Below are 19,342 nucleotides of genomic sequence, written 5' to 3'. Positions count from 1 at the left end.
TCCCTCATTTCAAAACTTGGTCTTGCTTAGAGGGAAACCCGTATATGAACGCAGAATGCCGAAAGTGTCTGCAAGTTGCAAGCATTCTTTGATGGAGGAAAATTTTGTGGCGTGCCGTTTGGAAGAAACTGCGGAAAATATTGGAGGAGAGAACATCATTGTGGCCACAAGAGAACGCTTTTAGCGACTGCAACTGATTCAAGTCAAAATGGTGATCCACGTCATGAACAAACAAGAGTGCGGTGGAAAACCTATATAGGTTACGATGGTATTTTTATCGGTGCAAGATATAAGGGTATTTTTAGCCTCAAAAGCGCAAACACTTTTGCGCTTTTGAGGCTAAAAGTCCGTGCTCATGACGCGCACGCAAGAAATGTTATTGTTCCCGACCTATACGAATCAGACCAAACAGCGCATTTCACTTCCTGGTAAACGTTTCCGCATTCTGGTGCCGGTCGATAAGTCGGCCATCACAAAGTCATTATAATGACTTTGTGAAGTCATTATAAGCCTTCACAAAGCAGGATTTATCAGCTTGCTAATTTAAAACTTGTCGTTTTCCTCGTAAACTTTTTCGTGCGCTGATGCCGGTCGATATGCCTGCCTATGCAAGCTCATTATGCTTTGCCAAATAACAATGCGAGCAATACAATTGATGACTTTGCCTATTTCGAGCCTGTCTCTGTTTGCTTTTGTGCTGACAGTTTGTTTGTATATCTTCGCGTATGGGAAGTAAAACAAATGTCAGAGGACTGGGTTCTGAGAAAGAACAAAGACGTAGCTTTCGTACACCGGACCCAGACGCTGCTCTTGGCCGACAAAGGTACCGGTCCCGATCAAGACGCAAGAGTCAAGACACTCGAATGCCACAATATACGGTCGCGGAAGCCGCAGTAATGGCCACTGCACGGTGCGCAGTGAATCCATAGTTATTACAAATGTCGTCTGTCTGCCCGACGACTAAAAGAAGCTTCCATGGTTCTTCCGGACCCCCGTAGCATTTTGGGCATGTATTCTGATAAAAATAAAATGTCGGTATGACTTTTTGTTTAGGAAGACACTGAAGACCGCGATTGACTCGGAGCTGTCAGCTGATAGTACATATTTGCCAGTAGTATGTTCCTGAAATGAAGTTGAACAAGTTAGTAGGGTGCGGTTTGATCAAATTAATTGATTGAGCATAATCGCACCCCCTCCCCCTTCCCCCAGAAAAAAATACGTAAAATAAAACCGGCAAAGATAAATTATATATGCAATCCAAAAACGGTTGTGAGTTGGCGCTAAAGGGAATGCTATTGATTAGGGTGGCCTTCCCTTTTTGTAAACTTTAATTCAAATGAAGCAGAGCCCAGATATCACACGGGCAAACCTTCCTTCACTTATCGCCGATTTTGTGCTATCGGCAACAACAAAACGACGTACACGGTATCTATATTACGGCTTTTCTGCTCAACTTGGGTGTAACGCGGAAGAGCTCACCCGTTGAAGGTTGATCGAGAGGACGGTGGTTCGCAAATAAACTGGCGCAGCACCTCACGTGTGTAGTTCCTTACCCCATCCCTATTTATGAGCGTGACATAAAAATAGCTATAACGCAAAGGTTTGCTTATATAAAGGAACAGGTGAAAAACGGTGGCGTCGGGGGTAACAGGGTCGGGCAAATCCGTTAGTTGATTGATTGATTGATTATGGGGTTTAACGCACCGACGCTACACCAGCGATGAGGCGCGCTGTAGCGGAGGGCTCCGGATTAATATTGACCGTGGGCGAAATCTCGAATACACGGGTGTTTTTGCTTTTCTCCTCCATCAGAAAAGCGGCCGCCGCGGCCGAGAATCAAACCCGCGTCCTTCGGCGCAGCAGCACAACGCCTTAACCACTGAGCCACCGCGACGGGTACAAATCCGCTCGTACATAATCGAATATAGGAAAAAGGTTACTTTTTCGTGCGGTTGTTACCGGACAGAAAAGTTGGACGCTTTTATATGGTACGGGACGACCATGAGTTCGGCTTCTTCAGCTTCAATATGTATTCTTCTGTGTATTTAAGCGTACCTACGTGCTGTGAAGGTGAACATAATTAGGGGAAGACAGCGCAGCCGGAACACAGACAGGAAGGAAGAGATATAGACACACACGAGCACTCGTGTGTGTCTACATCTCTTCCTTGCTGTTTGTGTTCCGGCTGCGCTGTCTTCCCTTAATTATGTTCAGCCAACAAGCCCAAATAGACAATTTAGTGAAGCTGAAAGCTTGGTGATACTTGACAGGGACGTCTTTGTTGCTCCAATTGCATTCGCGTCTTTTCCTTCGCTTTTGTTTCTTCGCCTTTTGGCGAAGAAACAAAAGCGATCATTTCGACCATTTCGAAAACAAAAGCGATCATTTCGAAAAGAATCATTTCGGCAGGCTCCTTTGCTGCTACCTCATGTTTCCGCTTCTTTCTCCGCTTTTGTTTGTTCCTCTCGCCACATCTTTCCGGAACCAAGGTTCTGCGCGGCTAGGGTGCCCTTTTTCCACCCACATGCCGTCGAGTTCACGTGTCCACGCAGCACGCAGCATTTAACTTTTGTTCCGCCGTTGCCAACCTGCGAAAATAGCGCGGTTGCAACAAGCTCGGGTCTTTCTCTGGAGACCTGGGTCCAAATTCCATCCGAACTCAAATGTGTTTTAAGTGCAGAGCACTTTAGGCGCTCGCCTTGTCGTCGTAGCTCGCTCGCTGGACTCAGGTAGAGCAACAGGGCGTTCCGTGGTAACGCTGTCGTTCGCGGCGTACCCCAGAGGCTTCGAAAGCCAAGCGGTTTATATAGTCATAAGAGTTCGAGACTCGTGAACCGCTTGCGCTTGTCCTACATCTCCCCGTTGTTTAGGGCAAAGAAAACTGCAGGTGCATTTGAGGCAAAATATACGTAGCTAACCGGAAGCGCTCGCATTCATTTAGGTAGGACCGTTCGTTGGGTTGGTTTTTACGATAGCCCCGCAAGAAAAAAATGGCGCGTTAGAAATGACGCAGGAAGGCTCCGCGCGCAAGAAGAAAATGGCGCATTCGAAATGCCACAGAAAGGCTCTAGCCGCGCAAGAAAAAAATGGCGCGTTCAAATAACGCAAAACAGCTCCAGCATACGAAATTAAAGCAAGCACAAAAAGAACAGCTCGCGCTGGCGCAGTTTCTGGCAGCACTGCGTAGGCTGGAAGTTTGAATTGCTTGGGGTGGTAGCAATGAGCGGATAACGGTGGTACAGCCCATTATGGCGAATCACTGCTCTGCACTTCCGACAGCTTCCACATTGAGTGGAACGGCTTTAATTTTTTATCCACTCTTTGCAGTGGCAGACATTTTCTGTACCGGACAACAACAATGGAACAATAGAAAGCTAAGATTTCTATGCCTTGCTGATGGCGACATCGCCCCAAAACTCACTGCAGGAAAGCCAACTTTTTTTCAGGATGACGATGATCGTAGGGGAAGTGAAAGATGGTTGAAGCGCAAAGCTTTCTCTGGTCGAAAGCCAATGTCTTCAAAGTCCAGAGTCAAAGTCCGAAATTCAAATCGTGACGCCCAAAAATCGATGCAGGAAAGCCAGCTTACACAACGGATTTCCAGAAAGGCACGTCTAGCGTGTCAGGAAGAAAACGCTGCCTGTGGTCGGAATCGAACCTGGGTCTCCCGCATTGTGATTCGACGTCTATCTGATTGTCCCATTCCGACACAATCGGAGCGTTTAGATTTTGGACTTTGACTTTGACTCAGGTTTTCACGGGAGAAAGCTTCGCGTTTTAACCACCTCCCTCTTAAAAAGGGGCTTTGGTTTTTCGCACAGTGGGGGGCTTAGGGCAGTCACCTTAAAAAATTACACCATCTTCCCGTAAGGGAACCCTGAGTAGTATGCGAAGCAGGCATGAGGTCGATTCAAGTGCCTATTAGTTTTCAGTTCGTCGTTTCCGTGAGGTTGAGGTAAGTAGCTACCGTTATATTTACCGTTTGGTTTCCATGGTAACTACCACACTTTTCACTTACCGGAACTACGAAATGGGAAATTGCGCTGACCCCATGGCTACTTCGCATACTGTTCCCCTACGGGAAGATGGTATTGGAGGGGGGGAGGGGGTGTTAGAGTGGAGAGGCATTCGAGAGAGAGAGAGACGTTGTACGTGGTATGAGTTTGTTTTTATTTAAGCATTATCATCATCATGTTCAACGTAGGTGACGTCGAGCTGTGGTTGGCGTTCCGCTTTGATTATGACCGCCTTACGGTCGGTGAAATGTAAGGTCACGGGCTGTTGTAGTGGATGAACCCGAAAGTTGCTGAAGATGAGGTCGATGCACGTTCCCCGGAGGGTTGTGGGCTGCTTGTAATCACGGCCCGCCGAGACTCGCCGACGCACGCCGCCGCCGACGACGATGAAACGTCGAAGGCGCGTGAAGCGTGCTCGTCTCGTGCCGGCCCAGGAAGACACCGGCAACACTGTCGCTCCAGGAGCCATAGAAGGGACCGGGCGTTCAGCAAGCCGAGCATGCGCAGTGCGGGGTGTGGACGGCGCAACAACAACGACAACGACAAGGGAGGGACATAGCCCCGACCATGAGATGCTTCGCATCTAAAATTCTGATGACCACGCGACAGTAGCAAGGCGTTCAGCGTTGGCTTCTAAACGCACTAAGACGCAATGCGTATGAATACAAATGACATTGCTGACGTCGAGCTTCGCACCACCTTGTCCTGCTAGCGCTTACAAAATTTCAACTGGACTTTTTTCTGACGAACTGCGGGTTGTGATAGCGCGGTCGCTCACACGCACGCTTCTTCTCTCGTTTCGTACGAAAAGGGCGGAGACGGAATGATTCTCGGTGAAGAGGGAGGACGAGATGTCAGGCGGAGCCGACTACGGGGAGTGGAATTCGATTCCTACACCAATTACCTGAAAGCAAGTAGGAACGTGCTTATAGGAGCGTAGGCCCTTTCACGTGTGGCGGCTGGTTGAAGGGATTTGGTAACGGGTATTTTTGCTCTGAAAGAAGGGCTCTGATTCTATCTTTTTTCCAACGTGTGAGATCTGTCATTCAAGACGGATAGAGACGGCGTCTTCTTGGAAACGTGAATTCGTCAAGAATTAATCTCATGCCCCGCACGGAGGCTACTGAGCACAAGTTTAACAGAGGCTGTTTCTCGAAGTCTCGCCGTCGCACCTAAAAACGACGAGATGTTGTGTCGCAATTTACCTCGAAGTGAACAGAATTTCTTAGCTGGCATTTTGCCGCGCTGCTCGACGAAAAGTTTTCCATTCTTGCTGATGTCGGTCCTGTAGTTAAGATTTATTGCGTTGAATTAAGAACTGCTGTAAGCACTTCCATAACATTTGCGATCTCTTACTTGACACACTTAAGGAAGTGAGATAACAGAACTGTATACATGTTTTACTGCATGCGTTTGTCGCTTTTTACGACATAGTTGCGAGCCGGCTTCTGCTCGCACTACATCCATCGACATGACTTGAGCCACGAAAGACTTCGGCAGGAGAGTAGAGAAAGAACAGCCTATGGTCACCTCTTATACGGCTGTTTTTTATTGTTGATTACATGATGTTGGGAAATCGCTCATTCTGGGGTTTTGACAGTTTCCTATCGTGTGGAACTAAATAAGCCATATATTGCGGCCTTCTAACGTTGTATGCATTCGCTGTATTTGAACACTTTCTCACATGCCATGAATTCCGAGAACAAAATTCAAGCTGGTGAGAAGTAGGCCCTTGTTGAGTGCTGGGGCCAACCGCTTCTTTTTCAATAAGTACCAATTTTCCTCTGTCAGCGCCGTGTTAACTCGTATGTGGAAGCGCAACTTAAAATTGGTGCATGAAGCCCAAGAATGTGTGTAGGGGGTTAGACTATAGAGTTAGAAAAACATAGCTGCATATCATTGGATTCCATGTGTAGAGCTAACGGGTTCAGAGTTTTAAATCATAATTTGTTGATTTGCGCTACTTACATACGATCAGTGAAGATCATGCTCTGTGTAAGAGCGTGTAAGAGCAAGGATCAGGATGCAATCGGTGTGGTTTAGGTCGCCAAACTTTACTTACGTGCATTTGCCCGTGGAGCTTGTCGAGTGGTTGAAGTTTATCATGGCCTGAGCAATAGATGGAACATGTCGGCAAATTTTTCGTTGCACTCTGTTAATTTTCGCGTTGTTCTGTCAACACAGTAAGTGAAAGAAGAGGACAGAACGATATAGTGAAGAGAGCGTGTAGAAAGAGCTGCCTTCGAGAGTGGAGAGAGATGCTTTCGCAACGCTGGCGAGGCGACGAGTTGAAGCGCGGTTCGCACAAGCTATATCCTCCTCGACGTAGCTTGTGACTCCCACCTACGTGGCTTAGCACTGTCCAGTTGAGTCTGCAACCGGCACGGGCGTCAAACGAGGTAATGCTGTATGAAATGCCGAGTGAAATACTCAATAAAGTTGAAGTTGAAGTTTAATGTGAACGACGACGATGATATGCCGACACTGACCTAGGCCGCAAAAGGAAGCAAGGCAACGTGAACACTGAGACGGGTAGAGCGCTGAGCACAGCAAGCACGGTGTACGAGAGACATGCAAGAAACGCCGCGTTGAGTATTTCTGAAGCCGGAACAGGGCGTGCCCGTCGGACCGAACCTCAAGTTCGCGAGAGACAGGGAGGAGAGGCTTACGCATTTTTAAAGCTCTACCAACGGATAGATTTGAATCGATTTTTGAAGCAAAGCTTTACTAATCTCGTCCAGGGATTTCGCCGTCGCTGTAAATTTGACCCTCGTTTGACCGCAGCTGCGCCGTATCCTTGTAAACGCATCGCGTGACTCGCGGGGCCGAGCTCCGCCGACGGCCGCGTTCGCTTGCGGCTGCCGGCTTAGCGCATGCGCGCTCCGCAGCTGCTTCGCGCCTGACCACGTGACTCGCCATGTGCATGCGAGCTTGGCTATGAGTGAGCCCCGGCCGCTTCCTCTGAGCGTTGCGCGCTGGTTCGAGGCTTTTAGCCGTCGTCGGCAAGCGGCGTCTGACCACCCGTGGATATCGCCCGAGCCGTTCGGCTCGGGAAGCGTCGGAAGCGGGACCACAACCGTAGACAAAGGCAGGCTTTGGACGAATAGTATAATAATTACAGCTAAATTAAATGTTGACCGAGTGAACCGAAGACTTAACGAGGCTAAGCCAAGCTTTCGCTTTTCACATCCAGGGTTATCTGAGCTATAGGTAAGTCGCAGCCCCTCTTTTTCGTTATCATTTCGGGGCCGAGGGAAAAAAAAAAAGGTCACGCAATGCAAGCGGGACGCCTTTGAGATTCTTTTAGGAAGATTTCGCAGCGCTTGGACAGCATGGGAACACCGTGTTTAACATAAGATCTGCCAGAGAGCGCAATAAGCTCAAGTAAAGCCCACGAGTAAAATAACTTCGCAGTACAACTCCGAACTCTTATCTTACATTGGAGTTCACATTGGCCGTGTATTTACTGGATCGCTCGACGCGAGAAAAACGTCTACAAAAAATGATTATCGACCTAAATGAAGCAAAGCGGTTGCAGAGGAAAGGCAAAATTTTATTAAAGAGATAGCAGAACAAGAAAAACAAGTAATGATGCGTGATCCGAATTGGCACGACCGGTTTTCTAGGACGGCCGCTCTACCAACTGAGCTGTCTGTGAGTAGCTGGAGAGCGCACTAGTCATAAGCTGGAAGTGTAGAGTGCTTATGGGAATTCGCAATGGTGGAACACGTTTTTAGCAAAAGGAAAATTCTCATTCATGTAAATGCATCAAAACGGCTACCAAATTATCATTTACCCAAACACAGTTGTGCGTAGCTGTATGTCTGAAAATATATATCGCGGTAATTTTTAATGACTGTATCATATAACAGCGTTGACTGTTCTAGACTTACAGTATCAGTTGAAACGCCAAAACGCGCAGCTGTTTAGAGCTACTTTGACTTGATTTTTCGCAGGCTAGAGGGTTACGGTTCTCGGAAGATGCTGAAGTATTCAGCAATCTGGGGAGCAAAGCACTGCTACTCCGCAGAGTTCCGGATTTTTACGAGATCCCGCAGGGGAGTGTTGCTCTTTGTGTTCGTTTTTGTGAATCTACACGTATCGAACAATTGTGATGACTGGCCGTCATCATTGGTCTGTCGCTCGCGCGGAATGGAGCCGTGGGTCACAGCTTCCGGCAAAAAAAAAAAAAAAATATATTTCAGCGATGTTTCCTCCTTCGTTTGGAAATGGAATTTTTCTTTTTTTTTTTCAAAAGGCGGGAAAAGAAATCCTCGCAATGGTCTGCCACATGATTTTTCCACACAGCGCTCACTCGGCGGAAAGAATGCAGCTGCACGCGAGGCTCAGCCCTTATTAGTAACTCCACATCACGTCTAGTGCCCTAATGGGAGCATCCAAGGGCGACATAAGGAACGCCCGAAACATAATAAGTGCGTAATCAAAACGGAGGAATAAAAGTTGGAGGGAAATGAAAAATCAACAAATAAACAAGACATAACCATGAATCTCACGCTGAAGATGCCCAGCTGCAAAAGGGGAGAATGATCAATGCACCGGCAGTCGGAATAGAGGCAAAAGAAAGGCATCCATAACAAATGGCGACTCGCAGAGGGCCCGAGATTAGAAATATCATCGAAGCTGCCTGGGAAGGTAGGCTGCGAGCGTAGACGTTTTCCTTTTTACTGTTGTCGGGATCTCAATCCTTATTTCGTATTACGTTTTCTCTTTTCTAGACTTTTCTTTCACGCCTAGCGTTTGCCCACGCACGCAGCGAGAAAGCCGCATTTAGCAGGGGACTACTTTCTCCATTTCTTCCTAATTTAATACACGCCAATAAGTAAAGTCTGCAGAAAAAAAACCGCCGTGAAATAATTCTGAAAACAAAAACAAAATTTTACAAGAGCGCGCGTACATAATTAAACAATAAAAAGCTCTCAACCTTCTAGATTCTACGCGTTTTTGTACCTGTTCCGAGCTGTCACGTTCAATGACGCAGGGGGCTGAATCTGCACGGAAACTGAAATTTGTTATTAGAGTGCCAAAAACCGATATTACTAATATGCTAAGGTGAAAACGTGGGGGCTTTTCTGTCAAGCAATTCTGATCTGCTCCCACAGATACCATTGCGCTTCGGTTAAAACGGTGTTTTTGTTTGACGCACCGTCATAGTATCTCGGTAAGTGGCGGCCGCTTTTTACAAGTTCCATGTTTTCGATTTTAACAGCCGAGCTGTTTAAGCTTTTAGTCCCGCCGTCAAGCGTTACCAAAAAAAAACAAAGAAAAAAAAACCAAGCGCCCGGCGTCGTCCAGGCTTGCGCATGGGCTTGCGGCGCGTGAGGAGCTCGAAAAAAAATGACAAGAAAAATGCCGAGCACACGTGAGCGCGCGTCCCCTGAGGAGCGCTCGGCGTCGGCCAGCTCGACATTCCAGAACACTCTGCCCAGCGTTGTTCGTGATCTCTCGCGTGCTCTTAAACTCGCCAGTTCACGTGCGTTCGCGCATGAAGTGGGGAGCACAGACGCCGAGTTCGCGCTATGTTCGCGAAGCTGGTTGCCGCGGGTTCTAGTGCGTGCTAAGGCGGTCCACATTGGGAGATACGGGAAAGGCTGCGGACAAGACGATCCGGGCCTGTCGGCCATGGAGAACTTTCAGCAGTAAGTGCGGAAAATAATGTAAGGGGCGACAGCCGGGTCTCCGACGACGGGAGAGTTGCCGCCAGCTCTGCTGTTTTTCCAACGTTGCATCACTAGTGAAAGCCGCGCCAATTTGGTTTCCCAATGACTGCGTTGCAACAACAATAACAGCAACGACGACGAGGACGATGACAAAAACACCACCACAAACAACAACAGCAACAACAAAATCAGTAGAATTACTGAATTACTTGCTACGCTAAACGGGGTTGCACGGGGTATAAAAAATTGGGCAACTTGCACTAGTGGCTCAAGACTGGAGAAACAGCAAAGCTGGCGGATCCTCTCCCTTCGTCGGAGACCCGGCTGCTGCACCTCACATGGATTTCCGCACTTGCCGCTTTCACATCTCTCCCAAACTGGACCGCGTTAGCACGCGCTACAACCCACGGCAACCGTCTTCACGAACTCGGCGTCAGTGCTCCCCACTTCAGGCGCGAACGCACGCGAGCTGGCGAGAAGAACAGCACCCGAGAAATCGCGCCACTAACGCTGGGCAGAGTTCTCCAAGATAGAACAGCCCGTTCTACACTGGGCGAATTTCGCCTGCGAATTCGCAGTTGCGGCGCCGCCCGTGCGGCAAAACGATTTATTTGCCTATTTTCACTGCTGCGACATATTGCCAAATGCTAAGCGGCGTTCAGAAGAGAAGTTAGACTCTTCCAAACATTTGGAAATTCGCCACAGCAGCGAGAATAGAACGTTTTGGTTCACGAGCGGCGCCGCAGCTGCGAATTCGCAAGCGAAATTCGCCCCATGTAGAACGGGCTTACGCGCGCTCGGTATTTTTCTTTGTATTTTTTCTGGTAACGCTCGGCGGCGGAACAAAGCGCTTAAACAGCTGTGTTGTTAAAACTACAGTGCCCTGCTGCTGCAGCGGCTGTTATTTCAAGTGGTTCGATGAAGGCAGCGATTGACGTGGATGCCGCTAGCCACCGAAACCACACTACGCCCTGGCGGTTTTCAACAGTCCTAACTACCCCCCACTCACATATCTCACCATCCGCACCAGTAGTGGTCCCAGAGATTGGTTTCAGAGGGGGCGAATTTTTTGGGGGGGGGGTGAGAATTTTTGGGGAGTGGAAGGAGGGGGAATAAAGAACGGCTCCTCGCCTTGCCCCAGCTTTTCGGGGGAGGTTATAACCATGACGGCGTGCGCGCGTATGCGGAGTAACCCGCTTGTGCACAATCACTTAGCGGCACATGGTTTTTGGCTGCCCTTACGCGGTACAACGGCTGGCTCGATCCCGCATTTCTGACGGTCGCAACACGTTTGCGACCTCGCACAAGCGGTATGCTTAAAAAAAAAAAAAAAAGCTGAGGACCTCTTTGGGGGGGGCGGGGGGGGGGGGGGGGGCGATCGCTCCTTTCACCCCCTTCCCCCCTCTTGGGACCGCCACTGATCCGCACCCACTGACCTACTAAGGCAGAAGAGGTGGCAATAGCGCTATCGCTTTCTTAAGAAGAGACCTACTCAATTATTCATATTGTCCGATTCTCAACCTGCTATACGGAACTTTGCCCGAGGGCACATATAAGCCAACCTTCGCAAAATTCTTCAGCGCTATCCCCCCAAAACGTCCGTGGAGGTCGTGTGGACACCTTCCCACACTGGATTAGGAGGTAATGAGGCGGTCCACACAGCAGCTAGAGATCTTATTGCCCGAGCAGGCCCTTCTGTTTCCCTTACCACGAAGCGCAATCCACTAGAGTGAGCTCTATAACGTATTAGCGTTTCGAGTGGGGCCAGTTGGTTCATTCTGACCTTACAAAACAGCGCAAATGACGAGGACTAAAAAAGAAGGCACAGAAAAGCGCTTGTCTGTGCCTTCTTTCTTAGTCCTCGTCATTTGCACTGTTTTATAACTTATATTACGTACGCGGTTATCATCGCGCACTACCGCCTCCTTCGCCAGAAATACCCCCCCCCCGCCCTCCTTACTTTCTGCAACGGAAGAACAATTGGGCGGCTCCTTCAAACTATTACACTTCTGCGTCACACACACCTTCATGGCATATATCCGTATCCGTACCCATCACCCCATGCCCCCTTTGGGGAGATGTCGATGCTATCTGCCACACTATGTGGACGAGCCCCCAAAACTTCTTACCCCAAATCCCTCTGTTGATCAATGGCAGGTGGTGTTGGGCGGTTCAGACCCCCGGGTACAAAAAGCCCTGGTGGAACGAGCTGCCGAGGTCACCGATGGGCTGCGCCCAGTGGTCACCACCCACCCCAAAATTGCATACTGCAATAAAGTTTATTCCTCCTCCCTAACGTAGAGATGAGAGTTGTTGCAGGACTATCTGATCGACTTCCTGCTTGTTCTGAAACTGTATAAATTGCTTGGTGCAGGCCGAAATTCATATCGTCACTTCTGCCTCCAGGCCCGTTTGAATGAGGAAAAGACACATTCCCCGTGCGCGCCTTGCCCACAAGGAGAGAAACAATGGCGCCGGGCACTGGTATAGTCAGCGCACTGCAAGAACTGGCTAAACGCGGGAACCCGGGTTTAATTTCCGTGCAAAATCAAATTTACTTTTATTAACAGCGGAGCTGTTGTTGGTGGCCGTAATGTGTGCGGCGTCACCAAAAAGATTCGGGTTATAGTTACTCCCACCGTTAACCACGGTCGTGAGCACGTGCTTTACGAGAAGCTTCCGACGTCGTCCAGGCTTGCACGTGGCGCTCGAAAAAATACCAAGAAAACAGTTCACGTGCGTCCGCGCCTCAAGGGGGGAGTACAAGACAGCCCGCGCTACAGACGCCCAGTTCGCGAAGCCGGTTGCCGCCAGTTCTAGCGCGTGCTGACGCGTTACTCTTTGGGAGAAATATGAGAGCGTGCGGACAAAACGATCCGGGCCCGCCAGTCATGTATGAGGAAGACGACGATATAGATGGATAGGACGACGACTACTACTACCAAAGTGAAAAGCGACGATGGAATATGTAAACGAACAATTTCAAACCTACTGCAATGCGTGGTGGTGTGTCTTCCAAAGTTTAAACAGAGAGAAGTCCTCAAACTCCGCTGTGGCTGAAGCCTTGCGTGACTTAGTGCAAGTTTCGCCCATTTTCTTACATTACTTTTTAGCGCCGCAGCCGTTTTCTGCTTTGCACTGCCACACTGACGGTTTTTCTCACAGTCGGACGTTCCAGGCTTTCACCTGAAAAATGCGAGAGGCAATAACACATCAAACCATCCAGTAGCTGCGAGTGATGATTTGAACAGATCAAGGATTTCCGTGTACACCACGTGATTACAAAATCTTCCATTCTTTTGTAGCCCGAGTACAAAAAATCGTAGGAATTTGTCAGTACGTGGGTGGCGGTATGGAACTTCCAGTTCGCCTTTGCTACGGATGAATACACGCGATCTCTTCATGACATAAAAGATAGAGGATAACGTGCAATAAATCATGTGAAATTATGCCAGCTTCCGCCGGTGGTTGAAGGGAAGGGGAGGGCTACGCGTGCTTTCAGATTTGCCGTGATAGTAAGATTTGCAATTGACCGGAGAAAGTTAGTCTAACCGTCGTTTTTAAAAAGCTTCTGTTGTGATAAGCTAATTGTGATGCGAGTCCCAGGTGGTGGCTGAGGACTCTCGTTTTTGCGAATGATGATTTTATAGGCCACTAAGGTTAATTAAGTAACAGGTGCCAAGTTTCATTGTACGTTGCAGGTATATCCGAGGGATCTTCTGGCACTGGCAAGACGCTGTGGTTGTGGACGGTTTCGGGACAAACCGATAATAATATGAACTCTTTATACTTGCAAGTATTAAGAGTTCATAATATTATCGGTTTGTAAATGTACATCTTGGTAGATTGTGAAGATTGCCCACTGACTGGTTGCTCGATGATGTAGGCGAAAGCAGCCCGCAGAGCGGCAAGTTTGGTGACCATGGATGTCGTCCTGTGGCTAAGCGTTGCGCTGAAGGCGGTACAGGAGGACGGGAACCAGATTCCTATAGCCGATGAGCTAGCTGTCACAGACCGCGGCCCTTCAGTGCTTAAAATCGTACCCGAAAGAACAGCTTGTTTTAGACATCCATGCATTGCACTTACAAGCTCTAAGTGCACACCATCATGTAGAGCTTCAGTGGATTCCTGCCCACTGCGGTATAACTGGAAACGTCAAGGCGGACACTGCGGCATCGATAGCGCATGATCTGCACGGGCCATTGATACCGATACTGTTCTCCAGAAAAGATGCTTCTGCCCTTTGCGTCCAAGGCTGCCCGGAGATTTCAGCGATCCATGTGGGCTGTTGCGCCGCATAATTACGCGCCGCTTCACTCCATAGACCCGCACGGGACCTTTAGGATGCCTGAACGACTTTCCAAGCATGACGAAGCGGTTCTTCACCATGTGCGTCTAAATGTCACTTACACCAATTACTTTCGATTCAAGACGAAACAGGCCGCTTCCCCCTTGTGCACTCTTTTTGACGTGCGCGAGGACTTGAACCACGTGCTATGGGAGTGTACGCGGTATAGAGCCGCCAGAACGTCCCTTTTAGTGTCCTTGGGTCTTCCGCTGTCTAGAGGCCTAACTCTCAGTGACGTGCTAGGCCCTTGGACGAACTCTAAACGAGCATCTCGAGCGACAAAAGCTCTACTGTCTTTCCTGCGAAGCACAGGACTTGATCAGACTCTTTAAACAGGACTCTCTTAATGAGCGCGTCATCTTCATCACAGTCATTATCATCATCTCTTCATCGATTTCATTTTTTTTTATACATCTGGTGTAGCAAGCTAGGCGCCTTGGCCAGGCTAACCTCACCAGTATCATTCTCTCTCTCCCTCTTGGTAGATTGTGATGGTGAGCCTGTCAGAGTAGTTATGAGTTAAAGGGCGCGAGGTGCCACGAAAATAACAATAACTTGTTGTTGGAAACCAATAACGACATTTTCCAGTAGTTGCTCCGGTTTCCAATAGAGATGAAGGACTTATTGTGGGTTAATTAGGTCTTGGTTACGAGTAATTTTCGCATACAACTCACAAATATCTGCTAAGAGACGTACTTTAATAGTCAATAGAGGCGGAGGGTCCCTGATGTAAGCAAGAAACAGCAGTGGGCCAAGTGTTGTACCCTGTGGTACACCACACAGTGCAGCTGTGTTTTTTGCACTCAACCCGGTGACTCGGGGGGTAAGGCATTGCGCTGATGGGAATAAGGATGATTGTTGAATTTTAACCACCCCGGCTGTTTTTCTGATGGACGCGAAAACAAAAACGCCTGCTTGTCGAGATTTGCGGCGTGTTAAACGTACACAGGTGGTCAAATTATTCCATATACCTATGTAGTGCTTCCCTATATATGGCGCGCCTCATAGCCTATAGGTGAAGCTTCGGAGCGTAAAACACTAAAAAGCTGATTTTTTAGATTTTGCGGTATCCACAACGATGATTTGTTCCCTTTCGCGCAAGAAATTGTTAGCGTGGAATGTTAACGTCATGATTTAACAGTGAAAGTTCATTCAATAGGCGACGAGGAGGTGCACTCTCGAAGACGTTTTCGAAATCGAGCAAAATGACGTCTGTTGGGATGTCACAGTTGAGCGGCTGGTATTACCTTCATAATTTGTTTTGCCAAAAGGCGCGTATTACATCTGTTCGTGCACTTTAGGTGCGCCTACGTTATTTCTCGCTCCTTCGCGAGCAAATGACATTAACTAACAATGTAAGTGCGTAAATAACCACGTGACACGAGGGGTGTCGGAAAGGCCTGGAATGTGTCGTGTCAGTGAAGAATGACAACTATTTCTAGGAAAAGCGAAGCCAAAACAATTATTTCTACGGAACCACTGTATCAGTGGTGACAGCACCCCAAGACTATGAAGCCGAAAGGCATCATTTGAGAGCAGAAATAACTGCAAATATTCAATTAAAACGGCGATCGACCATTGAAGGTTCAAGAAAATAATCAAGACTTCGGAACTACGTTCGCTTCTATTTAATTCTATAATATCTAGAATTCAAGCTGGATGCAGCCATCTTTTATAGTGAGCTATTTAAAAAAAATTACGTTTTAAAACGTAAAAATAAAAATATTTTGGTGAGAAACGAACTAAATATACAGACGTGAAAGAGCGCAAAATATACGTCGTGAACACAAAAAAGAAGTTACCAACTGATGCTGTAAAAGCCGTTCATGAAGACTGCTCTCTCTTTCTGTGTAACGCCGCACTCTCCCCTGGTGTCTCCAAAAGCAGTCAAGGACTCTGGATGTACTAAGCATGCTATCGCAGTGGTGTGAACAAACGGAAATAAATGACAAGCAATATGAAAATGTTTTTATAACGTTTAATAAACTGGGTACGTTATTCCGGGAACGGGATAAATAAGAAAATACAAAACGGGAAGGTTCTTTCGCCCCGGGTTGAAATGGGAAGGAACAAACGGGAAGGTTGAAATGGGAACGGGTTCAAACGGGAACGGGCCAAGTGGTAAAGGGCGAAACGGGAAGGTCGTTTTGCGTCGGGTTTAAACGGGACGGAACAAGCGGGAAGGGCGAAATGGGAATGGGTTCAAACGGGAACCTCCCGTCTCCACATCTTGTCTTTTAGAAAGAGGAGTTGGCCTTCCTTTACCGCAAGATAAAGTATAAAAAATAATATAAAAAATCATGTTCTCATGTGGCGTCTTTTTTTTTTTTCGTGACAGAGGAAGTTTTAATGATCAGGCTCCAGTCGCAACATATGTACACTTTTGGCACACATAGTAAAATGTTCGCAGTTGCAGTGACGGAGGGCGGGCAGAAAGGGTGCCTGCGGCCAGCACGTGTTCAATACAGGTGCAAGCCAAGCAGTTGCATTCATTGATGATGAGTTTTTAGTGGCAGAATTTCTGGCGTCAGAATTTCTGCACCAGGCCTCCTTCAAAGCTTTGAATAATAAAATGTGTCTACGAGTACATCATATTTTTAAGCGATACTTGCGAAATATTTGATATATATATATATATATATATATATATATATATATATATATATATATATATATATATATATATATATATATATATATATATATATATATATATATATATATATATAGAAAGATAAGTCGGCAGACTACAACGCCAAAGGAGGCATAGGGGTGTGGTTAGGCTCTTTTTTTAGTACGGTTAATAAAGTTAATATTTTTTTTTAAATATACGGAAGAAAGAAAGAAAGAAAAACACGCGCCCAGAGTGGGGACCGAACCCACGCCTTTCAATCGAAAGGCGTGGGTTTCTTATATATATATATATATATATATATATATATATATATATAAATAAGAAATGAGGGGCTCGTTGAAAATAACACAGAAATAAGAGTTGGCAGTCAAAAAAACCTCGGAAAGCAAAGGGGAGGATGTAGTAGGTCATTGAAACAGATAAAGAATTTGGAAAAAAGGAAAGTGGAGAAAAAATGCCCGCCAGGTGGGATCCGAACCCACGACCTCCAGAATACCGGTCTGGTGCCATAACCACTACGCTACCTGCGGGGCGATTATCCCCTCCACTTTCTGGGGTATTTATGTTTAGGTATTTTTGTTTCCTGTGCTTGGGGGTGGTAGCCAGCGCCACTCGGACTACTCGGGGTGAAGGGGACCTTCTTTTTAACCCCCAGGCCGTCACTCGAGTGTCTACGACATGTTTCTTGTCTGCCCACTCTTATTTGTATATATATAAATAAATAAATAAATATATGTATGTATATATTTGTGTATATATATATATATATATATATATATATATATATATATATATATATATATATATATATATATATATATATATATATAGAGAGAGAGAGAGAGAGAGAGAGAGAGAGAGAGAGAGAGAGAGAGAGAGAGAGAGACAGACTTCGTTTTTCCAGCGGAGCCTTGTGGGAGTGGAGGTAGCCATGCGCCGTCCTGGATGTTCTCCTATTTCAACTAGCAGGAACTGATTACAGAGGCGGGAGCTGGACAGCCACGTTTCCCATTTTTCTGTTTGAAACCACGCAAACTATTAATTGGTTGTAAGGCATGAAGGCACCGTCGCTACGCAGGCGATGAGGCGCGGCGTAGTGGAGGGCTTCGGAATAGTTTTCACCACCTGGATATCTTTAATGTAGTCTCGAACACAGCCCTGGGCGTTTTCGCTTTTCGCCTCCATTAAGAAAGTGACCACGCCGCGGCCGGAAAATGAACCCAAACCACGAAAACGAAGGTGCTACAAATCAGTTTATATTGTCTTCGAGGCGGAAAGCCACTATACGTGCATCTTACTCCTGCCGGGCACCGGTTACAAAGGGGGAGATACTTATGTTGGGTTCCTGACGTGGTTAAGCTTCCCTTGCCATATGAGGCGCGCGTTGTTTTGGTTACTGTAGATTAATTCAGAGCACGCGGGTGGCTGTGCGCAAATATCGCAAGCATTAGGCGTTTTTGTATTTCACCTCCATCAGAAAAACGGCCACGACTGCTGTGGCTTTAACGCGCACTTTATGCGAAAGGTGAAAAAAAAAAAAAGCGGAATTACGGCGCTATTTATAAGCAGTCCGCCACTTAAAGGCTTAAAGGCGCCATGAGGACAAAATACAACTTTGTTTCGATTTAAAAAAAAAAACAGCCTTTGGGAACTCGCTCAGTGCTGTTGCAGCCACCAAAGATGTTTTTATCCGAAAAAGAAAAACACGAAACTTACTAAAAACGTTCAAATTTCGCGCCAAAGTGACGTAATGTGGTTATGCCGGAGTGACGTAATATAGCCAGCACTAAAAATATAGTTATCATTGTGTTAACTGCGCATCAGCATCAAAATTATAGAAATATGTGTAACTAGAGTCCCTACTTCAATTGCGCAGTCATGTTTCTTGATTAGGCCAGTCATGATTAGACCAGTTTCTTGATTAGGCCAGTCATGATTGCGCAGTCATGAATAGGCCTCGGCAACAGCCAATCGGACAAACAAGAATAGGTGCCGTCATAGAGGAGTCACCGGAAAACTGGCTGGATAGTGACAACTTCTTTTATGTTTTCATTAATATCTCGACTTGGACGTTTGCGATAAAATTGGTATCATCGTTATCGGGACGAAGCAGTTTTTTAATGAATCAAACTTGTATTTTGGCTTCATGGTCTCTAACTCTTCTGAAGTGGTCTTATCAGGGGTTCACCCAGAACTGCCATTTTGTGGGGGTGTCGAAATCCTCTTGTGAGGGTGTTGGGAGGGATGTTGGGGTGGCGTGTGTTAATTCCCTTGTCGGGGTGCTCGTGGTTGTGCAATATTTTTGTGGGGGTGTCGAAATCGTCCTGGGGGAGTGTTGGGGGGTTGTTGGGGGGAGTGTGTATAAATACCTGGCTCTTATGGTATAAGATGTTCCAGCTTTACGCACATGACATTCCGTATTGCCAGAACTAAAAATAGGGGACGGTGTTTACACGACGGGCTAGCGGGAGAACGGCTAGAGGACGTAGCGACAAAAATAACCGCTGGAAAAATCGGCGTTCTAGCTCATTTCACGTACGTGGCTGGCTGAAATACGAGACGTATTGCGGAACGTATTCAATGTGAATTTCCGGTTACAAACATCTCACATGACATGCATATCTCAAAACTTGCTAACAGTGCAGTTGTCCTTAAAAGCAACGGA

The sequence above is a fragment of the Haemaphysalis longicornis genome, unplaced genomic scaffold (assembly GCF_048455015.1).
Source record: "Haemaphysalis longicornis isolate Haplotype H1 unplaced genomic scaffold, Haemaphysalis longicornis Haplotype H1 scaffold_7, whole genome shotgun sequence".
NCBI classification, from domain to species: Eukaryota; Metazoa; Arthropoda; class Arachnida; order Ixodida; family Ixodidae; genus Haemaphysalis; species Haemaphysalis longicornis.
This window is presented reverse-complemented; position numbering follows the sequence as displayed.